Source organism: Mesoplodon mirus (genome assembly GCF_964341445.2).
Source record: "Mesoplodon mirus genome assembly, contig: HAP1_SCAFFOLD_477, whole genome shotgun sequence".
NCBI lineage: Eukaryota > Metazoa > Chordata > Mammalia > Artiodactyla > Ziphiidae > Mesoplodon > Mesoplodon mirus.
In genome coordinates this window covers 474,355-496,169 of record NW_028295506.1, presented here as the reverse complement: position 1 = coordinate 496,169, position 21,815 = coordinate 474,355, and the positions used below count along the sequence as shown (strand labels likewise).

Genomic DNA, 21,815 nt, shown 5'->3' with positions numbered 1-21,815 from the left:
ATGTTGCATCACTCTGATTCTGGTTCTATTAGGACATCTCTCTCTTTCGCTTTCTAAAGTTGGGAATGGTTTTCTGCTTTTAAGGACTCATGGAATTAGATTTGTTCCATGAGTTAATTCAGGATAATCTTTCTATCTCAAGGTCTATAACTTCAGTCATATCTGCAAAGTCCTCTTCACCATGTAAGGTAACATATTAATAGGTTCCAGGGATTAGGGTGAGGGTATTTTTAGGAGCCATTATGCTGCCTACCACACACTTAACAAGTGACCTTGAGAAAATGACTGAGATTTTTAAAGCCTTACTTTCCTCAAACATAAAATGGAAAGAAAGATAACTAGTTAATATCATGAAAGTGAAACAGTATATATGAAATCAACTAACTCAGAAAATAAGATTTCTTCTTTTTCTTTATGATTTATATGATTCTCAGAGTTCAGTTACTTGAAGAGTTACATTTTTTTAAACAGAACTAAGGAATTTCAGGGTTCAGGTGCTGTAAGATTGTCTGAATTACCTGAGTAACAATTAGCTAAGCACAGGTGTAAAGCATTTGATTTACTCCCTAGTGCTTTTTATCTTCTCATCCCACTAAATGCATATCCCTTGTCTAGCTCCAGCCAGTAGAGTCAGAGCTTGTTTTACTGTTTAACTAAAGTTCAATTTAAATTCTCTCTACATCTCCAGATTCTCAGCCCTGGTTGCATATTATAATCACCTGGGGAGATTTCAAGAACTACTGATGTCAAATTTCTACCTATCATGGATATTTGAGGAGGGACCTGGAATGAAATGCTCTAGCTTATGGTTTTTGGAGCCAAATCATGTTTCTACAGATACTGTAGAAAGTATCTTCTAGGTATGAAAATAGTTCAGATAAGTCAAATTTCTCAGTAAAAGATGACAAAACTATGGCTTAGGTGGTAAATTTTCCATGTCAATTTGTCTGGACCACCATGCCCAGTTATTTGGTCAAATATTATTCTGGATATTTCTGTGATGACGTTTTTGTCTTTTTTAAATTTTTTTATTATTTATTATTTATTTATTTATTTATATTTTTGGCTGTGTTGGGTCTTCATTGCTGCACGTGGGCTTTCTGTATTTGTAGCAAGCAAGGGCCACTCTTCGTTGTGGTGCACGGGCTTCTCATTGCAATGCCTTCTCTTGTTGCAGAGCATAGTCTCTAGGTGCATGGGCTCAGTAGTTGTGGTGCATGGGCTTATTTGCTCCACGGCATGTGGGATCTTCCCAGACCAGGGCTCAAACCCGTGTCCCCTGCTTTGGCAGGTGGATCCTTAACCACTGTTCCACCAGGGTAGTCCCTGTGATGGTGTTTTTGGATGAAATTCATATTTAAATTGGTGGTGGACTTTGAGTAAAGCAGATTATCCTCCATAATATGGGTGGGCCTCATCCAATCAGTTAAAGCTCTTAATAAAACAGAGACTGACTTCCCTGTTGCAAAAAGGAATTCTGCCAGAAGGCTTACAGAATTTGAACTGCAACTCTTCCTAGAGTCTCTAGACAGCCTAACCTGCAGATTTTGAATTTACCAAGGCTCTATTATTGTGTGAACCAGTTGTTTAAAATCTCTCTCTCTTTCTCTATCTATATATAGATATGGATATAGATATAGGTATCAATATCGATATCTCGATCTATATCTATCAATATATATGGGCACATTGTATACACCTGCTGTTGGTTCTGTTTTTCTGGAGAAGCTTGACGAATATAATGTCCCATATAAATAAAAGGATGAACCCAAGTTCACCCAGGTAGAAAGTAGTACAATGAGAACTGGAACTTAAGGCCTCATGACTCATTCAGCTGTGAACACTGACCCAGAACTGGGGTCCACAAACTCTGGCCCACTGATCAGATCTCGCTTGACTCCTGGTTTTGTACATAATGTTTTGCTTGAACACAGCCGCACCCATTCATTAACGTATTGTGCATGGCTGTTTCTGTGCTACAGCAGCAGATGGGCAGTTGCAACGGAGATGTATGGTACACAAAATCCAAAATATTTCCTATCTGACCCTTTACAGAAAAGATCTGCTGACCCTTGCTCTAGGATGCCATCTGTTTTCTGATAGCACTGAGGAGAATAATTCATGCACATTGTGATAGATTGTTAATCTCATGTCCTCCTTAGGTCAAAGATCTCTCAAGTGCTCACCCTTGCAATAGCCAGCTTGGGGAGCACTGTCTGAGGATGCAGAAATATTTCTTGCCAGGTCTTTCCAATCCACACTGCTCCCTGACTATGGTTCTTAAAACCTATTTTTTAGAAAATTTTTATTGGAGTATAGTTGATTTACAGTGTTGTTAGTTTCAGGTGTACAGCAAAGTGAATCAGTTATACATGTACATATACCCACTTTTTTTTTTTTTGGCATCACGTGGGCCTCTCACTGTTGTGGCCTCTCCCGTTGTGGAGCACACTCTTCGGACGCGCAGGCTCAGCGGCCTTGGCTCACGGGCCCATCCGCCTCGAGGCATGTGGAATCTTCCCGGACTGTGGCACAAACCCGTGTCCCCTGCCTCGGCAGGTGGACTCTCAACCACTGCGTCACCAGGGAAGCCCCACTTTTATTTTTTTTAGAGTCGTTTCCAAATAGCCCATTACAGAGTATTGAGTGGAGTTTCCTGTGCTAATAAGAAGAGCAGGTTCTTATTAGTTATCCATTTTATGTAGAGTAGTGTGTATATTTCAGTCCCAATCTTCCAGTTTAGCCTCCCCTCCACAATCCCCTGGTAACCCTAAGTTTGTTTTCTACATCCATGCCTCTACTTCTAAAACCTGCCTATTTTAACCAACTACCACTCATTGCTTACTGTCTCTGTCTTCATGTACTTGATAATAAATCTACTTCTTATTCTATCCTGGATGACATGTTCCAAGGACTGAGATAATACCTTATTCTACATAACTTGTCCTTGATATTGTCTATCTTGGGGTCTTCATCTATGTCCCAAATAAGACAGTCACACTCTGTCTTCTAGTACTATTAATACTACCACATTTTAGGGCATGAATTTGACCCAATGCACTGAACTATCCTTTTAGAAGCTGTATGCAACCTGTCACTGGGTTTTAGCACAGGGGTAGAACTCAGATTAGTGTTCATATTTAAACAAATCTACTTGACCAGAAACTTTTTGTCTCACCATTTATTTTATTACACAAATAACTTCTGTCTTTGCATCTATGATGTAAATATTTTTAATTTCCTAAATTATCTGAAAAATTATTTAGAGCTTCTGTTTCAATAGGCATTGGAATTGCTGTGTTATGACTATTTCATTATTTTATTTCCAAATGTTAAGGTAGGCTTCAAGCTTTGGCCAAGAGAAGACAGGAAAGGGTTTAAAAAGAAATGAAGAGTGGGAAAGATTTCTGATGCAAGGGAGACTTAATAAAGGTTTGATTTTGAATCAATAATTTATAATAAAAGTTTGATTTTGAATCAATGATTTATGTCATTGCAAAATAGCTCCCTGTAAAATTCCACGCTTTGGTAATCATTAAGTACAGAAATTAACAATCAAAATATGCAGTGCTCCTCTTCATTTTCTAAAAACAAACCTGTGTCTAGATGAGAGGAGAATTCATTTCATCACTCAGGCTCTGGACTTACGACTCCAAGTCCTGTCTTCTTTCAACCATACCTGCTAAGTTTCTGTCTAACTACTTGAGCATGAGGTGATGGCTTCAGCATTCATCCCCTTCCTCAGTATACAGCTTGGTGACTATGAGTAAGCAATCTAAAACTTGAGAACTTGGGTTCAAATCTTGACTCTAAAATTTACTTGTTGAGTTCTCTTGAACATGTTATCTGTTTTTGCCTCAGTTTTCTCATCTATAAAATAGAGATAACATTACTTCTCTCAGCGAGTTGCTATGAGGGTTAAAAGAGAAAATTCATACAATGCAAGAATTTATCAGTTCTTGGAACACAATAAATACCAAAAAGAAATGTTAGCCACTATCAAGGGCCCCTCATTTTATGGATAATATAGATTAGTTTATATAGGTCTAATATTTACATATACATAAACATTTTGTACCTATGCGTGTGTGTACGTTCTTCTTAGAAATTGAGCAGTCAACATTCACATCTAAAAGTATGTGCTCTGTGAAATGTAGATCTCCTGTGTACACAGTGCTCTAATTGTCTATTGCTACATAATAAAGAAGTCCAAACTTAGTGGTGAAACAAACAAAAATTTTAACATGTGCTCAGATTCTGTGGGTCAGCAGTTCAAAGAGTACACAGAGGAGATGGCTTGTCTCTACTCCATGACTGATATCTGAAACGTCAGCTCATGAGGATTCAAATGGCTGGGGCTGGAATCATCTAGAAAATTTTATTTCCCATGTCTGGCTCTTGAGATGGGATGACTTGAAGACTGGGCCCAACAAGGACTGTTGCCTGGAGTGCCTATAGATGGCTGCCCATGTGGCTTGGACTTCTCATAACGTGGTAGTTAGGATTCACGATAGAGTATCCCAAGAATGAGTGTCCAGAGTCAAAGCATTCCACGAGAATCATGCAAAAGCTGCATGACCTTTTATGATCTAGTTCTAGATGTTACAAAGCATCACTTTCATTATATACTATTGCAGGCATTGGGGACATTTTTCCATAAAGTGCCAGACACTCAGTATTTTAGGCTTTACAAGCCATACCGTCTCTTTTGCAACTACTTAGCTCTGCTGCTGTGATGTGAAAACAGACAGAAACAATACATAAACTAAGGAACATGGCTGTGTTCCAATAAAGCTTCATTTATAAAAGCTGGTAGATGGCTAGATTTGGCCCCCCAGCCATAATTTACTGACCCCTGCTCTATTGTTTGAAGCCATGGAAAGCCTGCCTAAATTCAAGGGAAAATGGCCACATCTGGATGCGAAGAATGGCAACGAATCTGAGACCCTGTATTAAAACCACTACATAAGAGGATCTGTCTGCATACCTTGTTTCTCCCATGTATGGTGGATATGAGGTATTGGGACATGTTACATCTCTGTAAGCCTGGGTCAAGGTCAAACTTGGAATCTGAACTCAATGACCTTGATTTCTGGAATAATTGGTAACTCTAATTATGATTTCGTTACACTCCTTACCCCAATAAATTATACCACAAAAGATAGATTTCAAGTAAACAGTTGCTTTATGGCAGATTTTTATTAAGTCTCCATTGACTGAATTATTCCATTTTGGTTGGAAAGTGTGAGTTTTGTTTCTTTCCTAAAGAGATCTGCAACTTTTCAGATGTGGCATTTCACTCTACTGAGAGGGTGATGTAGGCTTTTATAAAAGGAAAAAGCAGGGCAGGCTGAGTTCACTCAGATCCTACTAATGCTTACAGGAGTAACGGAAACTGGAATACAGGCTTCCAGGTTTTCCTGTCCTGTGCTCTTTCCGGTAGGTGCCATGGTCTGCTGGGCCTGGCAGTAATAGGTTTTGACCTTTACCTCTCTACGCTATTGTGAAGTGGTTTTGGGTTTTGTTAGCTCTCTTATGAGTTTGTACGAAATTGTGTCCATAAAGTCGGCTGAATTCCTCAGGGAAGGATGATAGCTGTTAGTGTATTATTACTGCAGATGTTGTGTTGGTTACCCTTTTTTTCTTTTCTTTTGTCCAGTTGTATCCTGAGCTTAAAAGTTATATTATCCGAAATGAAAGATGTGCATCTGGTGGAAAACACTAATTTAAGGGATGAAAATTCCTGATGATTGCTTCAGTCAACCCTTAATACACACTGAGCTTCATCAGTAAATAGACAACTCTCAGACCTTTCCCTTGGAAGAGGTCGCATAATCAGGCTTTGCGTTGATTTTGCATTCTGTTCGTTAGAGATAGAAGAAATTAGAGTAATTGGCTGGTACAGGGAAAGCACAAAGAACTTTCTTCTATTTTTGTGATGCATCCCGTAATAAGGGTTGAAAATGAGACTGGAGGTAAGAACGTGAAACTCAGAAGAGTAAAGCAGAGAGGATATTGTTTCTTTGAAAATATTCTTTCAGTGTTGGCCCAGAAGATATATGAAGCTGAGGAAATTTTTTTTTAATGATTTTAAAACGATGTGAGTGTGGAATTGGTAAGAATCAGGAAGAAAGCATCCTTTCCCACCAAGGACTTGGGAGCAAATGAAACCATAAATACTCCCCGCTCTTGGAAACCCTTTTGGAGCAGTAATCAGAGGAGGGTAAAGGCAAAGCCTCAGGGCAGAGGTGTTCAGAGCAAAGGGATAGGAGGAGAAGAAAAGGAGAGTGGATATTTTTAGAGCTGTCATTTTGAAATTTATCTGCTTCTGATTCAGTGCTGCTTTGCTACTGTGTTGGTCCAGTGGAAATCCTCAAAGCAGGAGCAGCCCTATTTTAAAATAATAAGGTTAGAGCAAGTGACTTGAATCCGGGTCTCTTTAGCTCAAGAGCACAGAGGGGAGTGTGAGGAAAGAGTGAGGCTGCAAGGAATTGTTCACTGGGTACATTTTCCCCAAACCTCACTAACTGGGAGAAACTGACCACTGGATTCTGTGCCTTGAAGGAAAGCAAAAATGTTGAAAGCAAAGAGTGTGGAGCTGGTTTAGAAAGCAAGCTCTATCATCTGGTCACCTGCTGATGATAATAGCATTGGCTGAGACCTGACCATTTACAATGAAGGCACTTCTGTAGGTCATAAGTTCCAGGAGGGCCAGAACTGAGTATGTCCGTTTCAGCATTTAGCACGGTTTAGCATCTTCGAGCCCGGTACATTATTGGCATATAGTAGACTTAAAAATGAATATTTGTGGATTGTCTGAATGAGTGGATGGATGTGTGTGATTCATATCCTCTTTGCAGGTCCTATGCCCTACAGTGGATTTTCAGTGTCAGATTGTGAAAGTATTTATGACGGGGATTGGCATTGTTCCCTATCTAACGGATAAAGATTACACATCAAAGGACTTTACACTGACATCCCAAAAGCCTCATAGGAACTACTTAACAAAAAAATAAAATTGGATTCTGTATAATTTCTAATTTATAAGCCGGCCAGAACACTGGTATTTCAGCCAGTCCTCTGGTAGTTCCAGTGATGTCCCCATGATCATCCAGGCATAATCAGAATGGCTTTAGGATTTGGGAGCCAAAATGTTCCTCAGTATTTACTGCTTTGTTAGTTCATTTAAGAAAATGGACTGTTGAAAAAATAGCTTCAGACACAATATGGCACATTTTATGGTTTAGCATGAAATCTGAGAAATATAGAGGTTACCTGAAGCCTGCAATGGTAAAGTTCCCTCTGCTATTGAAGTTATTGTCTTTAAACAAAGATTCTACATCAGTAATGATATAGATAGATAGATAGATAGATAGATAGATAGATAGATATCCGGTATTTTATCTTGATGTAACTTAAGTATTTCTATATATTATTCCCACATTTGGGAACAGAAATGTTGAAGTTATATCAAGATAAGAAGTTATTTATTAACAGCAATGCTTTTTCAAGAATCTATCAGGCAGCATTTGGAGGAAGAATAACTTTACACTGTTACAGTCTCCACAAATATTGCACACAATGATTTAAATGTTAAAGCTCTCATATAAGAAGAGTGGTATTCATATTTCTATTTACAGCTTGCAAAGAATCTAAAAGTTGCTTTTTCTGAAAAAATGTGTGGGCCATCAAAATTCTATTTTCCCAGAAGTACTCAGGGATGATCATAGTGAAAATAAAAGCACATGGAAAGAATATTAATAAACAGTGGTTAGCAAGATTTCAATGAGAGGTAGAAAAAGGTTAAGTTAATAAAAGAACCTAGGGGGCTTCCCTGGTGGCGCAGTGGTTGAGAGTCCGCCTGCCGGTGCAGGGGACGCGGGTTCGTGTCCGGGTACAAGAAGATCCCACATGCGGCGGAGCGGCTGCGCCCGTGAGCCATGGCCGCTGAGCCTGGGCGTCCGGAGCCTGTGCTCCGCAACGGGAGAGGCCACAGCAGTGAGAGGCCCGCATACCGCAAAAAACAAACAAACAAAAACTAGGTCAATGGGGAGATATTAGTCGACACGGTGAAGTTATTGAAGAAAATACCAACACTCTAGAAATCAGTTTATGGGAACTCTCATTTATGATGTTAACTTTTTTTTAACATATAAAGTAGACACATTTCTCTTTTCCATTGAAACAAACAATAAACCTAACAAAGGATCTGGGAAGGGAATAAAGAAGAGAAAATTCAAGAGTTGACTATTAGAGGGCTTCCCTGGTGGCGCAGTGGTTGAGAGTCCACCTGCCGATGCAGGGGACACGGGTTCGTGCCCCGGTCCTGGAAGATCCCACATGCCGCGGAGCGGCTGGGCCCGTGAGCCATGGCCGCTGAGCCTGTGCGACCGGAGCCTGTGCTCCGCAACGGGAGAGGCCACAGCAGTGAGAGGCCCGTGTACCGCAAAAAAAATAGTTGACGATTAGAGAGATGATGAATATGGCAAGGATGCAGCTCTAGTTCTTCTACATGAATTATTAGTAATTATTATCAAATGCTACATATATTGTATATACCTGTCACACAGAAAAAGCTGTTATGATAATATAGAATATAGTGTTACTTTTTATATTAAGTTATTCTTCATGGATATTTTTATATTTTCCATCAAGTCCTGTGTTTTAAAAATTCCTTTCAAATATGAGGATTTCCAACTGACAATTCTAGTCAAGATTCCGGTTTTCATAATGAGCAAGACTGAGTAAGAAGCATATACAAAATATTTTCCTTCTTTAGAGTTACTATTCAAATGCAACTATACGAAGGTGTATAAGCCGCTCTACTGGAAGAATCATTGTAATTATTGATTCCTAAAAATTATTAATAAAATTTTTTACATTTTTACATTTCTTTTTTATACCAAATCTTTGAAATAAAGAGAAAACAAAGTCTAACCACAGTAAACTGAGATTCACTTACTTATGGGATAATATCAAGAGGTAAATCATGCAGGTATTTGAAAAAACAAGTCAAACTTTTAAAATAATAAACTTTATTTTTTTAGAGAAGTTTTATATTCATGGCAAAATTGAGTGAAAAGAATGAGAGTTCCCATATACTCCCAGTTTCCACAACCTCCTCCACTATTAATATCCCAAACTAGATGGTACATTTGTTACAATCCATGAACCTACACTGATACATCATCATCCCCCAAAGTTCATAGTTTCCATTCATGCTTGCTGTTGTACATTCTATGGATTTTGACACATGTATAATGATATGTGTCCTCCATTGTAGTGTCTTACAGAGCAGTTTTACGGTCCTCAAATCCTCTGTGCTCTGCCTGCTCCTCCATTTCTTTCTCCTCCTTGGCAACCACTAATCTTTTTACTATCTCCACAGTTCTGCTTTTTCCAGAATGTCATTTAGTTGGAATCATACAGTTGGTAGCCTTTTAGATTGCTTTCTTTCTCTTAGTAAGATGCACTTAAAGTTCGTCCATGTGTCTTCATGGCTTGATAGTTCATTTCTTATTAGCATTGAATAATATTCCACAGTCTGGATGTACCACAGTTTATTTACTCACTCACCTACCAAAGGGCACCTTGATTGTTTCCAAGTTTTGCTAATTATCAAAAAAGCTGTTGTAAACAGTGTGCAGGTTTTTGTGTGGACATATGTTCTCAATTCATTTGGGTAAACACCAAAGACATGATCGCTGGATCATTTGGAAATAGCATGTTTAGTTTTGTAAGAAAATGTCAAACTGTCTTCCAAAGTGACTGTACCTTTCGGTATTGCCACTAGCAAGGAATAAGAATTCCCTTATATGTGGAATCTAAAAAATACAACACATTAGAGAATATAACAAAAAGAAGCAGACTCACAGATATAGAGAATAAACTAGTGATTGTCAGTGGGGAGAGGGAAAAGTGGAGGCAGTATAATAGGGGATTAAGAGATACAAAGTATTATGTATAAAATAAGCTACAGTGATATATTGTACTGCACAGGGAATAGAGACAATATTTTATAACTATAAATGGAGTATAACCTTTAAAAATTGTGAATCACTATATTGTACATCAATTATACTTCAGTAAAAAAAAAAAAAGAGTTCCTGTTGCTTCACATTCTCATCAGCATCTGGTGTTGTAAGTGTTCTAGATTCTGGTCATTCTGATAGATGTGTAGTGGTATCTCATTGTTATTTTAAGTTGCAGTTCCTTAATGACATATAATGTTGAATATCTTTTCATATGCTAACTTGTCACCTGTAGATCTTCTATGGTGAGAAAAAAGGTCAAATTTGATGAAAACTATTTAACAATAGATAAATGCCAATGAATCTCATGAAACCACTACTATCATAATTAAATTGTTGAAAACAGCCATAAAGAGTATATCTTAGGAGCAACCAGAGAAAAAATGACACGTTATGTATGTGAAAATACAGGTATGAGTCATGCAGACTTGTCAGAAGATTTGTAAGCCAAAATAATATAAAATGGCATTTTTAAAGTACCAGAAAGAAACTCCCAACCTTGGATGCCACAATCCGATCCTGTCCATTAAGGATAAGAGACTTCTGCCCTTCTTTAGCAACTAGAAAACTGCAAAATACATTAATCATATGTTTGTAGAAATTTACAACAGGCATCTAAGGACTGTGATCCCTAAGAGAAGGGAAGCAGAATTTGCACACATCTTTGCAACGTATCAAGCCCGACAGCAAAGACATCATTCTAGGTGCTGTGTAATCCTGTGTTGCCACCTCCCTTGTTCTGGTCGATATGCTCTTATTCATAAAGTTTATCACTGTATTTTATACTATTTTCTTTTTCTTTTTCTAAAATCATTGTTATCCTCCAGTGGTTTAGATCCCACATCTCATACGTAACTTTGCCTTTTTGCTTCTCTCTTAGTTGCTCACTCTCAGATTTAACAGACAATTTACACTTTTACTTTGTGGTATACCTTTTATAGCCACTGTAGTTTGTATTTCATTGAACTTTATTCTTCATTTCACTAATATTTTTATATTGATTATGTATTGAAATAATACTATTTTGTATATATGAGGTAATATAAATTATATGGTAAAATTATTTTTATGTCTTTATTCTTACAGTTTCAATGTGGCTACTATGAGATAAAAAAATTATATGTGCTTCATATTATATTTCTGTTGGATAGTACTGCTTTTGAGGAATAACAGAACAATTGGATATCTATACAGACAAAAGTAACCATGACCTTTATATGAAATAATCATAAAAATAACTCTAATTAACTCATAGATCTAAGCATAATACCCCAATTGTAACACGTCTAGAAGAAAACAAAGGGAAACACATGGTCTAAAGACAAGAAAACAATTTTTAGATAATACAAAAATTATGAAATATAAAATAAAATATTGACAATTTAGTATGTATCAAAATTTTAAAAAATTTCTATTGTATAAAAATCAAAATTAAGAAAATCAACAGGAAAGATCAAACTTGGAAAATGTTTGCAATATCGATATCTGGCAAAGAACTTATATACAGATTAAAGAACTTTTACACTTCAAAAATAAAAAGACAATCCAATGGGAGAAAATGGAAAAAATATATTTATGGATATGTTATATATATAAATGTAAACTATATGTATCTATGAATATATGCCTATTGGCTATTTGCATATCTTCATTTTATTTTTAAGTGCCTAATTATATTTTTTATATAAATACACACTGTTACATATAAAATAGATAACTAATAAGAACCTACTGTATAGCACAGGGAACTCTATTCAGTACACTGTAATGACCTATATGGGAATAGAATGTAAAAAGAGTGGATGTATGTATATGTATAACAGACTCACTTTGCTGTACAGCAGAAATTAACACATTGTAAATCAACTATACTCCAATAAAAAATTAATTAAAATATTGACATATATTGTATATAACATATATATTAAGTATATATAATTTGTATAGATTTAGAGATTGCTCCATCAAAGACGTACAGATTACAATTATAATGAGATACCACTACATAACACTATAATGTCTAAAATTTAGAAAACTGTAAATATCAACTTTTGGTGTGGACCTAGTGAAACATGAATACATTGTTAATGGGCTTGTAGCAAGAAAGCTTTAAAGTTAAATATATATTTACATATGACCAAGCAATTACCTAATAGTTCATACTTATCCAAGAGATATGAAGTCTCATGTCACACAAATTTGTTCAAAAACTGTGTAACACCATTATTCATAATAGGTAAAACTGGATATGACCAAAATATCCAACAAGATTTTTTTTAACGTCTTTTTTGGAGTATAGTTGCTTTACAGTGGTGTGTTAGTTTCTGCTTTTTTTTTTTTTTTTTTTTTTTTTTGCGGTATGCGGGCCTCTCACTGTTGTCGCCTCCCCCGTTGCGGAGCACAGGCTCCGGACGCGCAGGCCCAGCGGCCATGGCTCACGGGCCCAGCCGCTCCGCGGCATATGGGATCCTCCCAGACCGGGGCACGAACCCGTATCCCCTGCATCGGCAGGCGGACTCTCAACCACTGCGCCACCAGGGAGGCCCTAGTTTCTGCTTTATAACAAAGTGAATCAGTTATACATATACATATGTTCCTGTATCTCTTCCTTCTTGCATCTCCCTCCCTCCCACCCTCCCTATCCCACCCCTCTAGGTGGTCACAAAGCACGGAGCTGATTTCCCTGTGCTATGCGGCTGCTTCCCACTAGCTATCTATTTTACGTTTGCTAGTGTATATATGTCCATGCCACTCTCTCACTTTGTCACAGCTTACCCTTCCCCCTCCCCATATCCTCTAGTCCATTCTCTAGTAGGTCTGTGTCTTTATTCCCATCTTACCCCTAGGTTCCTCATGACCTTTTTTTTTCTTAGATTCCATATATATGTATTAGCATACGGTATTTGTCTTTCTCTTTCAGACTTACTTCATTCTGTATGACAGACTCTTAGTCGATCCACCTCACTACAAATATCTCAGTTTCGTTTCTTTTTATGGCTGAGTAATATTCCATTGTATATATGTGCCACATCTTTATCCATTCATCCGATGATGGACACTTAGGTTGCTTCCATGTCCTGGCTATTGTAAATAGAGCTGCAATGAACATTTTGGTACATGACTCTTTTTGAATTATGGTTTTCTCAGGCTATAGGCCCAGTAGTGGGATTGCTGGGTCACATGGTAGTTCTAATTTTAGTTTTTCAGGGAACCTCCATACTGTTCTCCACAGTGGCTGTATCAATTTACATTCCCACCAACAGTGCAATAGGGTTCCCTTTTCTCCACACCCTCTCCAGCATTTATTGTATGGTACTGGCACAGAAACAGAAATATAGATCAATGGAACAGGAGACAAAGCCCAGAGATAAACCCACGCACATATGGTCAACTTATCTTTGATAAAGGAGGGAAGAATATACAGTGGAGAAAAGACAGCCTCTTCAATAAGTGGTGCAGGGAAAACTGGACAGGTACATGTAAAAGTATGAAATTAGAACACTCCCTAACACCATACACAAAAATAAACTCCCCTAACACCATACACAAAAATAAACTCAAAATGGATTAAAGTCCTAAATGTAAAGCCAGACACTATCAAACTCCTAGAGGAAAACATAGGCAGAACACTCTATGACATAAATCACAGCAAGATCCTTTTGGACCCACTTCCTAGAGAAATGGAAATAAAACCAAAAATAAACAAATGGGACCTAATGAAACTTCAAAGGAAACCATAAACAAGACCAAAAGACAACCCTCAGAATGGGAGAAAATCTTTGCAAATGAAGCAACTGACAAAGGATTCATCTCCCAAATTTAGAAGCAGCTCATGCAGTTCAATATCAAAGAAACAAACAACCCAATCCAAAAATGGGCAGAAGACCTAAATAGACATTTCTCCAAAGAAGATATACAGACTGCCAACAAACACATGAAAGGATGCTCAACATCACCAATCATTAGAGAAATGCAAATCAAAACTACACTGAGGTATCACCTCACACCCGTCAGAATGGCCATCATCAGAAAATCTCCAAAAAGATTTATACGGGTGAACCAGTTGTGGTGTATCCATACAATGTCATATCATACAGCAGAAGGATAGAATTATGAGGAATGCAACAAGGATGAATGTCAGAAACATTATGGTGAGAAAAAAGCGAGACACACAAGAGTATGTACTTTATGTTTCTGTTTATATGACTTTCTAGAAAAGGAAAAATGAACCTCTGGCGACAGAAAACATATCAGCAGTTGCCTGTATCATATATGGAGTAGAGAGTGACTGCAAAGAGGAAAGGGAAAACTGCAAAGGGGGTAATAGGAAAATTGTCTACCTTGATGGAAACAGAAGTTACAAAATATTTACATTTGTCAAAATTCATTAAAGTGTACATTCAAGTTAGTATATTTTTAGATTATACCACAATATATTTCTTTTAATAAAAAAAATTATGAAGAGTAGGTAAGGGGGCAAAGGACCTGAAAGCCAGCTTTAGCTATGTTAGAGCTGTAAAATCAAAAAAAGATCAAGTTGCCCCTAATTTAAAAACCAAGAAAATGCATACAAGTTGAGGAATAGAGATTTTAACTTATTTTAAGAGTGAGTTTTCTAACAATTAGAGCTTCCTAAAAATGAAATAAACTTATTTTGAGTTGGCAATTTCTTTCTCAGTGAGGACATTCAAGTACAAGATGACAATCATTTTTCAGGTGTGTTGTAGAAGTGCCTTAGAGATTGAAATTTGCATTAACCAATATTTAAGATGATTCAATAACATCAGAAAATATGCTATATTTATATATGCTCTTTTATGGTAGAGTTCTGTCTATAATGTTTTCTAAAATATCCTTTGAATTAATATTTCAATAGTAGTCTCCAGTGCTGCAAATGTAGGCCAGAAAGTTAGATCTGTGCACAGTCTATTTTTTAAGAAGCTTGTAATCTGGAAGAGAAGATAGACAAAAATGTTGTAGCAAAATGCAGTAAGTTTCATAATACAGATATCCTCATGCTCTTATATGACATGGAAGCAGTGTCACATTCTTAATATGTCATCTTTTTCTGAAATACTTCAGTATTAATTCCTCACAATTATAATAATTAATTGAGGCATGAATTATTTACAGAGAGATTCTAGTTATTCCTAAAATATTTGGAAATTGTTTTAACATGAAGGTATTTCTTAGAATACCTCCAGTAAAGTTCCAAATCATGTCTTTCAAAGCCTAAATGTGTTTGTACAATCCTGGCAAACCTCAAGGAAAAATGTGAATGTTGCTGATTATCCACCATTTAAAGTTTTCTAGGCTTTGGCATTTTTCTGTAAGTAGAAATAATTGACTATGAACTATGCAAAGAGTTGTTTTACCTGAATTTCTTTGAGATCCATCAGATGTGGCCATTAAAATGAGCCAATCTCCTCCATTACAACTACTCACTGTGCAGGCTTCTAGTCAAGCATTGGTGGAGATAGCGCAGCTCAATTTAAATTAAAATTCAAGGTAATGTAACTAAACAAGTGAGTCCTATCCTTTTCCCCTTACTTTCCCTTAGAGAGTTTTTGAAGTTAGGGATTTGTAAAATGAAAATATTAAACCAAATTTAATAGCAAAATGTCATTTTTGTCATTAGTGAAACCAAGCCCAGTTTCCACTTACCCCAAAGTATAAATTGCCTATCTGAGAAGCAGTTCAAATTTAAGTCATGTCAGATTGGTGGTCTTTCTGAGTTTCAGTTTGGAACTCTTATTTGAAGTCATTGTTTCACTCAAGAGCATCTCAATATCAATAGCAGGTTTTCTACTTCAGCAAAAGCCTTGATGTACAGCAGTGCCATTGGGTCCAGAGGATAACCTCTTTGTACGTGTTTTCTCCCAGTCTCACAGCAATGTTAAAGTCACTGATATCACAGAGCACATTTCTAATCCTAACTGTATGCCCTAATTTTGGCAGAAATCCACTCCTCCACTTTTATGCAATGTATTAACAGCCAGCAATTTAATTGTATTTGTTGAGACAGTAATATCAACGTGAAGCATTCCTTTTTTGAGGCTCAAATTCTTAATATTTGCTTTCCCCTTTGCAAGAAATACTTACTCCTTTACTCCCTTGTCCCCTTAGGCTACCTACCTCATACATCAATTAAGAAGACGTTTCACAAGGGATGCCTTTCCTCATCCTTCCAGGTGAGAAAGGCTGCCTGTTCCATGGCTCATAGTATCTTGTCTATATTTACTACAATTAGTAATTCTTCTTTAGACTGCAGGCTCTAAGAAATATGGACAATGCTTGCTTTACCCCACCTTGTATTACCAGCACCTAATGCAGTGCCTGGGACATAGTAGAAATTCTATAAATATGTAATGATTGATGAATGAATGAATGAATGAATGTGTTAATAACAAGATAAATGCATAAATCGTACTTGTAAAGCACAATACAAAGTAATTTCATTAATATCCACCCACTTACTTGTACCTTTATACCCTTCTCTTCATTTATATATCTTAGAATTACTTTTAATTTTATCAGCAGGGATACAGGATTTAATGACTAAATTTTGATGAAATGTATTAGAAATATTCGTGAGTGAGTAAGCACTATGCCATGGTGAGAGAGAGAAAAAACTAAAAGCTATTGTTATATTCTTGACTCAAGTCATACTCAATATTATTTGTTACATATTATATTACTCACGCAAATGCATTCTCACTGGCATGGTATCACCTGCATTATTATAATTTCCATTTCCTTCCCAATCCCTTTAAAGCCCATATCTGACCCTTAGACTTATTAAATTGCATTGTTTTAAACCACTTCTCCAATTTGTCAAGGTCATGTTATGGTCATGTTGAATTTTGATCTTGACAAAGTATTAATCAGTCTTATCAACTAAAGAGAACTGTAAATTACTAAATCCACATGCTTTTCTATCATCCTAATCTTGATGAAAATATTAAATAGCCTCTGGCCCAGGATTGACCTCTACATATAAAACTTCTGTCCACTTTGTTGAGGAGGAACTATAAATGAGTTTGATTGTTCTACCTACTTTGTTTCCAATAAATAGGTCTCTGGTGTGATCTATTTTTATAAATTTGTGAATGAATTCAATTTGTAATATTTTTATAATATTAATATTTAATGTCTGATTTCAAGTCATGGATAAAAAATGCTAACATCAATGAAAACTACTACTTGCTCAAATAGATTAATAATAGTAAGAACAATTAAAGTAGATTTTAAATCTACTGTCATGTTTATTTACTTTCCTGAATTGTTCCCACTGTGCCACTTCCTTACTTTCTGAATGTGACAGGTTCGTGCATGACGTCCTCCTCTAGATGCTGTGCCAGTAAGAAATCTCTCTGATTATAATAGGTGATCATCTATGTGATGGATAATAAGAGAAATATGCTTGTGCATTTTCAATCACAAATCCATGTCTTGCACAATGAAATGATTTTACTTGTTGCTTGATCACGGGGACTTCTTCCTCTGAATAAATAAGACTTGACTTTGCCTCTTTATGCAGTCATCTGTTCACAGTTCTGCCTCTCTCCGGTAGACTGTGTCTCCTTAAAGACAAATGAATATTCATTCATCTTTGATCCCCATTGCTTAGCATGCATAGTAATTGTTCAACAAATATTTGTTTAATAAGCTAAACACCAATATGCCATGAAGTAGGAAAATCTGGAGATGTGAGTGGTCAAGATGGGGGGTGTGACTAAAGGACCCCTCTGAATTCTAAGAACAACATACTTAGGATGGAATGCATGAGTAATCAAACGGGCTGACTACTTGACAACTAGTATGTATTCAATTTTCAAATTGTATATTATAAGCATCCCTGAGTGTAATTTGAAATGGATAGACAGGAATTTTTATTTTATTTTTTCTAATGAGGAAGCAGTGTAGTTTTCTATTCTCATGGCCTCTGTTGCTTCCTATGAATATTTCTCCAATATCTTGACATAATCGTTTTCAGGAAGCCAAGAGAGTCCAAAAGAAAATGACAAACAACAGAAATTGCTTTCATTTTCTAGTGTTTGGAAAAACATAAAAATAGGTTTAAGTTTTTCAAACATACTTAGATTTCATGAGATTTTACTTGGTTTATAATCAATATGATAAGATGCATATATATGTATATAGAATCATCATTCATTTTAAATTGGAAATAATGTGTATTCCCATGGCTGATTTGCAAACTGTCAATAATAAGAACCAAGCTTATGTCCTCCTAAGTCTTTTGTAGCCCCATTTTAACACATTTTCTGGAAGTTATTTCACTTCAACCACTCTACTTTCTAAAAAAACAATAGATGACTTTTTAAAATTTTTCATTTCAAAATGAAAACATTAAAATATGCTAAAAATTGGTGCAATAATGGAAGCTACAACTTACCATGTAAGTTTGTTTGTAATTGAGCAAAATATGTTCCAATAATTTTTGCATTGCATTTGCCTTTCTCTATATAATTACTAACCCTTTTTCTTTCACTATGGAATGTGAATTTTGATTTCTCATCTTCAAATTTGCCTTTAAATACATTTCTACCCTTATTTTTCTTCCGTCTGGAAGCTAAGTTTTCAAGAGAAAATTTGTTTCCACAAATATTGAATGTCTTCATATTAGGAATAATTCTAATGCAACTACTTTGTATTTGGAAATGTGCCACTGTTTTTAGGAAGGCTAAACACATACTTTTGGGTAAGTTCAAAAAAGATTACTCCAATGATTCAACCAAATATATTTCAAGCATATTGATAAGAATTTTCAAACTAATTGTGTGTGATAGCCATCAATTAAAGACGTAAAATGAATGCCTGCTATTTTAAAACATAATTAAGCCAAGGAAAGGCTGTGAATAACTAGCATGTTCTGTAAAGATAATTGGCTCATTAACTAAATTCTAACAGCCCATTCACATTTCTAGATTTTAATTGAAGAATGGATGGAAATAGTAAGGTGAGCTCATTGCCCAATACATATAAGCAGGTGACAATTTTAATTTCTGCGGAGATGCCCATATTGTATGAAATCTTATTAATATTGTGATGGAATACAGTGAATCATGCTGTGAAAGAAGCACATATTTGACTGTTGTACATGTGTTCACACACACACACACACAAACACACAGATACACACACATTTCTTTTTTCTCCTCTATTCTCATTTCAGTCCCATTTTTCCTTTTCTTAGATAACTGGTATCATGAATTGAATATAAATACTTTGAATCCATGCTTGAATTTTTTACTATATGCAAATGAATCCATGAAAAATACATGATTGCTTTGAGTTTTAACAATTTGTATACATGTCATCATGCCAAATATGTAATCTTTAAAGTCATTTATCATGTATATAATTAATTATTTTGAGTGAAGTATGGCACTGCATCTTAAAAATAGTTTATATATGTCTTTTCTAAGCAGCATAAACTGGAATTTTTAAATTTATTTTTATTGTCTCTGTGATCAAATGTATTGTGATTATTGATCTATTTCTCCTTTATTTTTCCATGTTTTATCCCTCCTGGTACTAACTTCGTTTAAACACATTTTTCATTCTCTTTTTATGGTCTACCTTTTTATGAATCATATATGAAGTATTCATTTTTAGTGTTTTCTGGAAAATTCGACATATATTTCTAACTTTAAAAAGTCGAAAACTAATTATCTCATCTTCCTCCTAAGCGGTTCATGGACCCCTCAAATTTTAAATCTGATCTCCAGTATTTCAGTATATTATCTAGTGTTTTAGTTTTACTTTGTACATACCAACATTGGCTATTATTTTTTACACTCAACCGTTATTCAGATTCATTCCAACATTACAAATTTCTTTGCTGGTCACTGTTCGGTGCACCCTCCTACTTCTTTTTATGCTTATTTTCTTTCTTACTGAAGAACATTCTTTGTACAATGGTCTCCAATCTTGCCTAAAACACACGAGAATTATGTGAGAAGTTTTTAAAGCTCCCATTATTGAAACACCACCTAGATCACTTTGGTTAAAAAAAAAAAATCTCCAAGTATTGGCTTCAGGCATCAGAATATTTTTTAATGCCTTCAGACAATTCCAATAGCTGCTGCTACTGCTTTAGTCATTTTTTGTTGTTGTTACAGTTTGTGGGTGGTAATTCCTCTTTGTCTATGAATGAAAATTTCTTTACTTCTTGTTCTTGAGTAGTTTTTTAAAATGAGGTATAGAATTTTAATTTGGATAGCTATACGTCCTCAGTACTTTGAAGATATTATTCTATTGTTTTCCAGCATCTACCTGTTTTCTGACAACAGCATCTACATGTTTTCTGATAAGACAACGGATATTTAAAGCCAGCCCTCAAAAACAAGGCTTATTATTTCCAGGCCCTCCTTGAATTTCTTGGTTTCTACTCCTACTCACTACTCTAATGTTGAATTTGTTTTTTCCCCTTAAATCCTGAGACTGGGGATCCCCCCTTTTTTGTAAGCTTGTTCATTTATTGTTTGTTGATTTGCTTTTTATGTGTTGCTACATGTAAAAGCAACATATAAAAGAAAACACAAGTATAACAAACTGTGTGTTCAGATTGGAAGAAAGGATTCTCAGTATCAGTTCAGCCTATCCTATTGACTGAAAGCATTTACCTTGTTTCTTTTACAACTAACTTGAATATTATGAGTCTTACGTCTAATATACAGTACTCTTCACCCTTCTTGGAATGTCTATGCTCAATAAGGACATTAGTTGACTTGTCATTAATATTGCTTTTCTACATGTGAGTGCATTCAGAGTTCTATCCTGTCCCATATACATAGCATAATCTTATATTTTGTTTCTAACTGGCATCAGTTTTCTGGGTTTTTTTTTCGATTTACTTTTAAGCTTTACTTTTAGCAGGACTGTACTGAAATACTCTTACACCTTAATAGATCTAATTGTCTGGACTTAAAATAATAGATTTTTGTATCACAGGGGCATTTGTCTTTACAGATACTGATTTCTGTTCTCTGCACATGTTTTCATGTTATATGCCCAGTGTAATATGAAGCGAGTTAATTTATTGTGTTACATATAGTAAAGAATCCAGCAGAATAATGTTATTTAGGGTTTTTTTAAATTATTTCTATGAATAACAACAACATCAACAATAAGAGTAATAGAAAAGATAATTTCTACCTGTAGCAAGTCTCAGTTTTTTCTTAAATGCAGTAGAAGGCCCTTCACACTCTATTTGTCCGCTTGGCTTCAGGTTTTCATTTTCTTGGCTAGAAGACAGATAAAGGGGATTATGCACAGAACTGAGCCTGGTTTCTGCTAATCTCGAACTTGAATTCTTTCAAGGGTTGCAAAATATGATTCAAGTATTTCACAGGCCTGTATAACCTTTGTCATCTCTCTGGTATATGTGCCATCATGGGTGGATTTGGAACTGACATTGTATATCTCTGATCTCAACTGTATAAATATTTGTTTAGACTGACTATCAACATAGAACACAGACATTCTCTTCTGATGTATGGATGATAGAATAGTTCTTATCTGGGCCCCTATGGATGGGGCAGGCACAAACTAACAGAGGGCAATGAGGCAAATTTTCAATGAACTCAGATTTTATATTTTTCTTTAGGTAAAAGAGTGGTTGCTTCTATACCAAAAAAATATTTCTTATAATTTGGGTTACATTAAAAATATCTCATATTTACAGCCATTTATCTGAATCTATAAGAGTGACTTGGTTTTCTCAAATACATTATATATGGAGTCCTTTAGACTGGAATT

The 21,815-nt window shown here is 35.8% G+C and overlaps 1 long non-coding RNA gene across 1 annotated transcript; it reads right to left on the bottom strand.

Moving 5' to 3' along the window:
• Window positions 1-14,211: 14,211 nt before the first annotated feature.
• Window positions 14,212-21,286, bottom strand: LOC309797388. The gene is made up of 2 exons (XR_014292629.1): window positions 21,213-21,286; window positions 14,212-17,614 (listed from the first exon to the last, which is right to left on the bottom strand). It is a non-coding gene; the product is annotated as an uncharacterized lncRNA (long non-coding RNA).
• Between the last annotated feature and the right edge of the window lie 529 nt (window positions 21,287-21,815).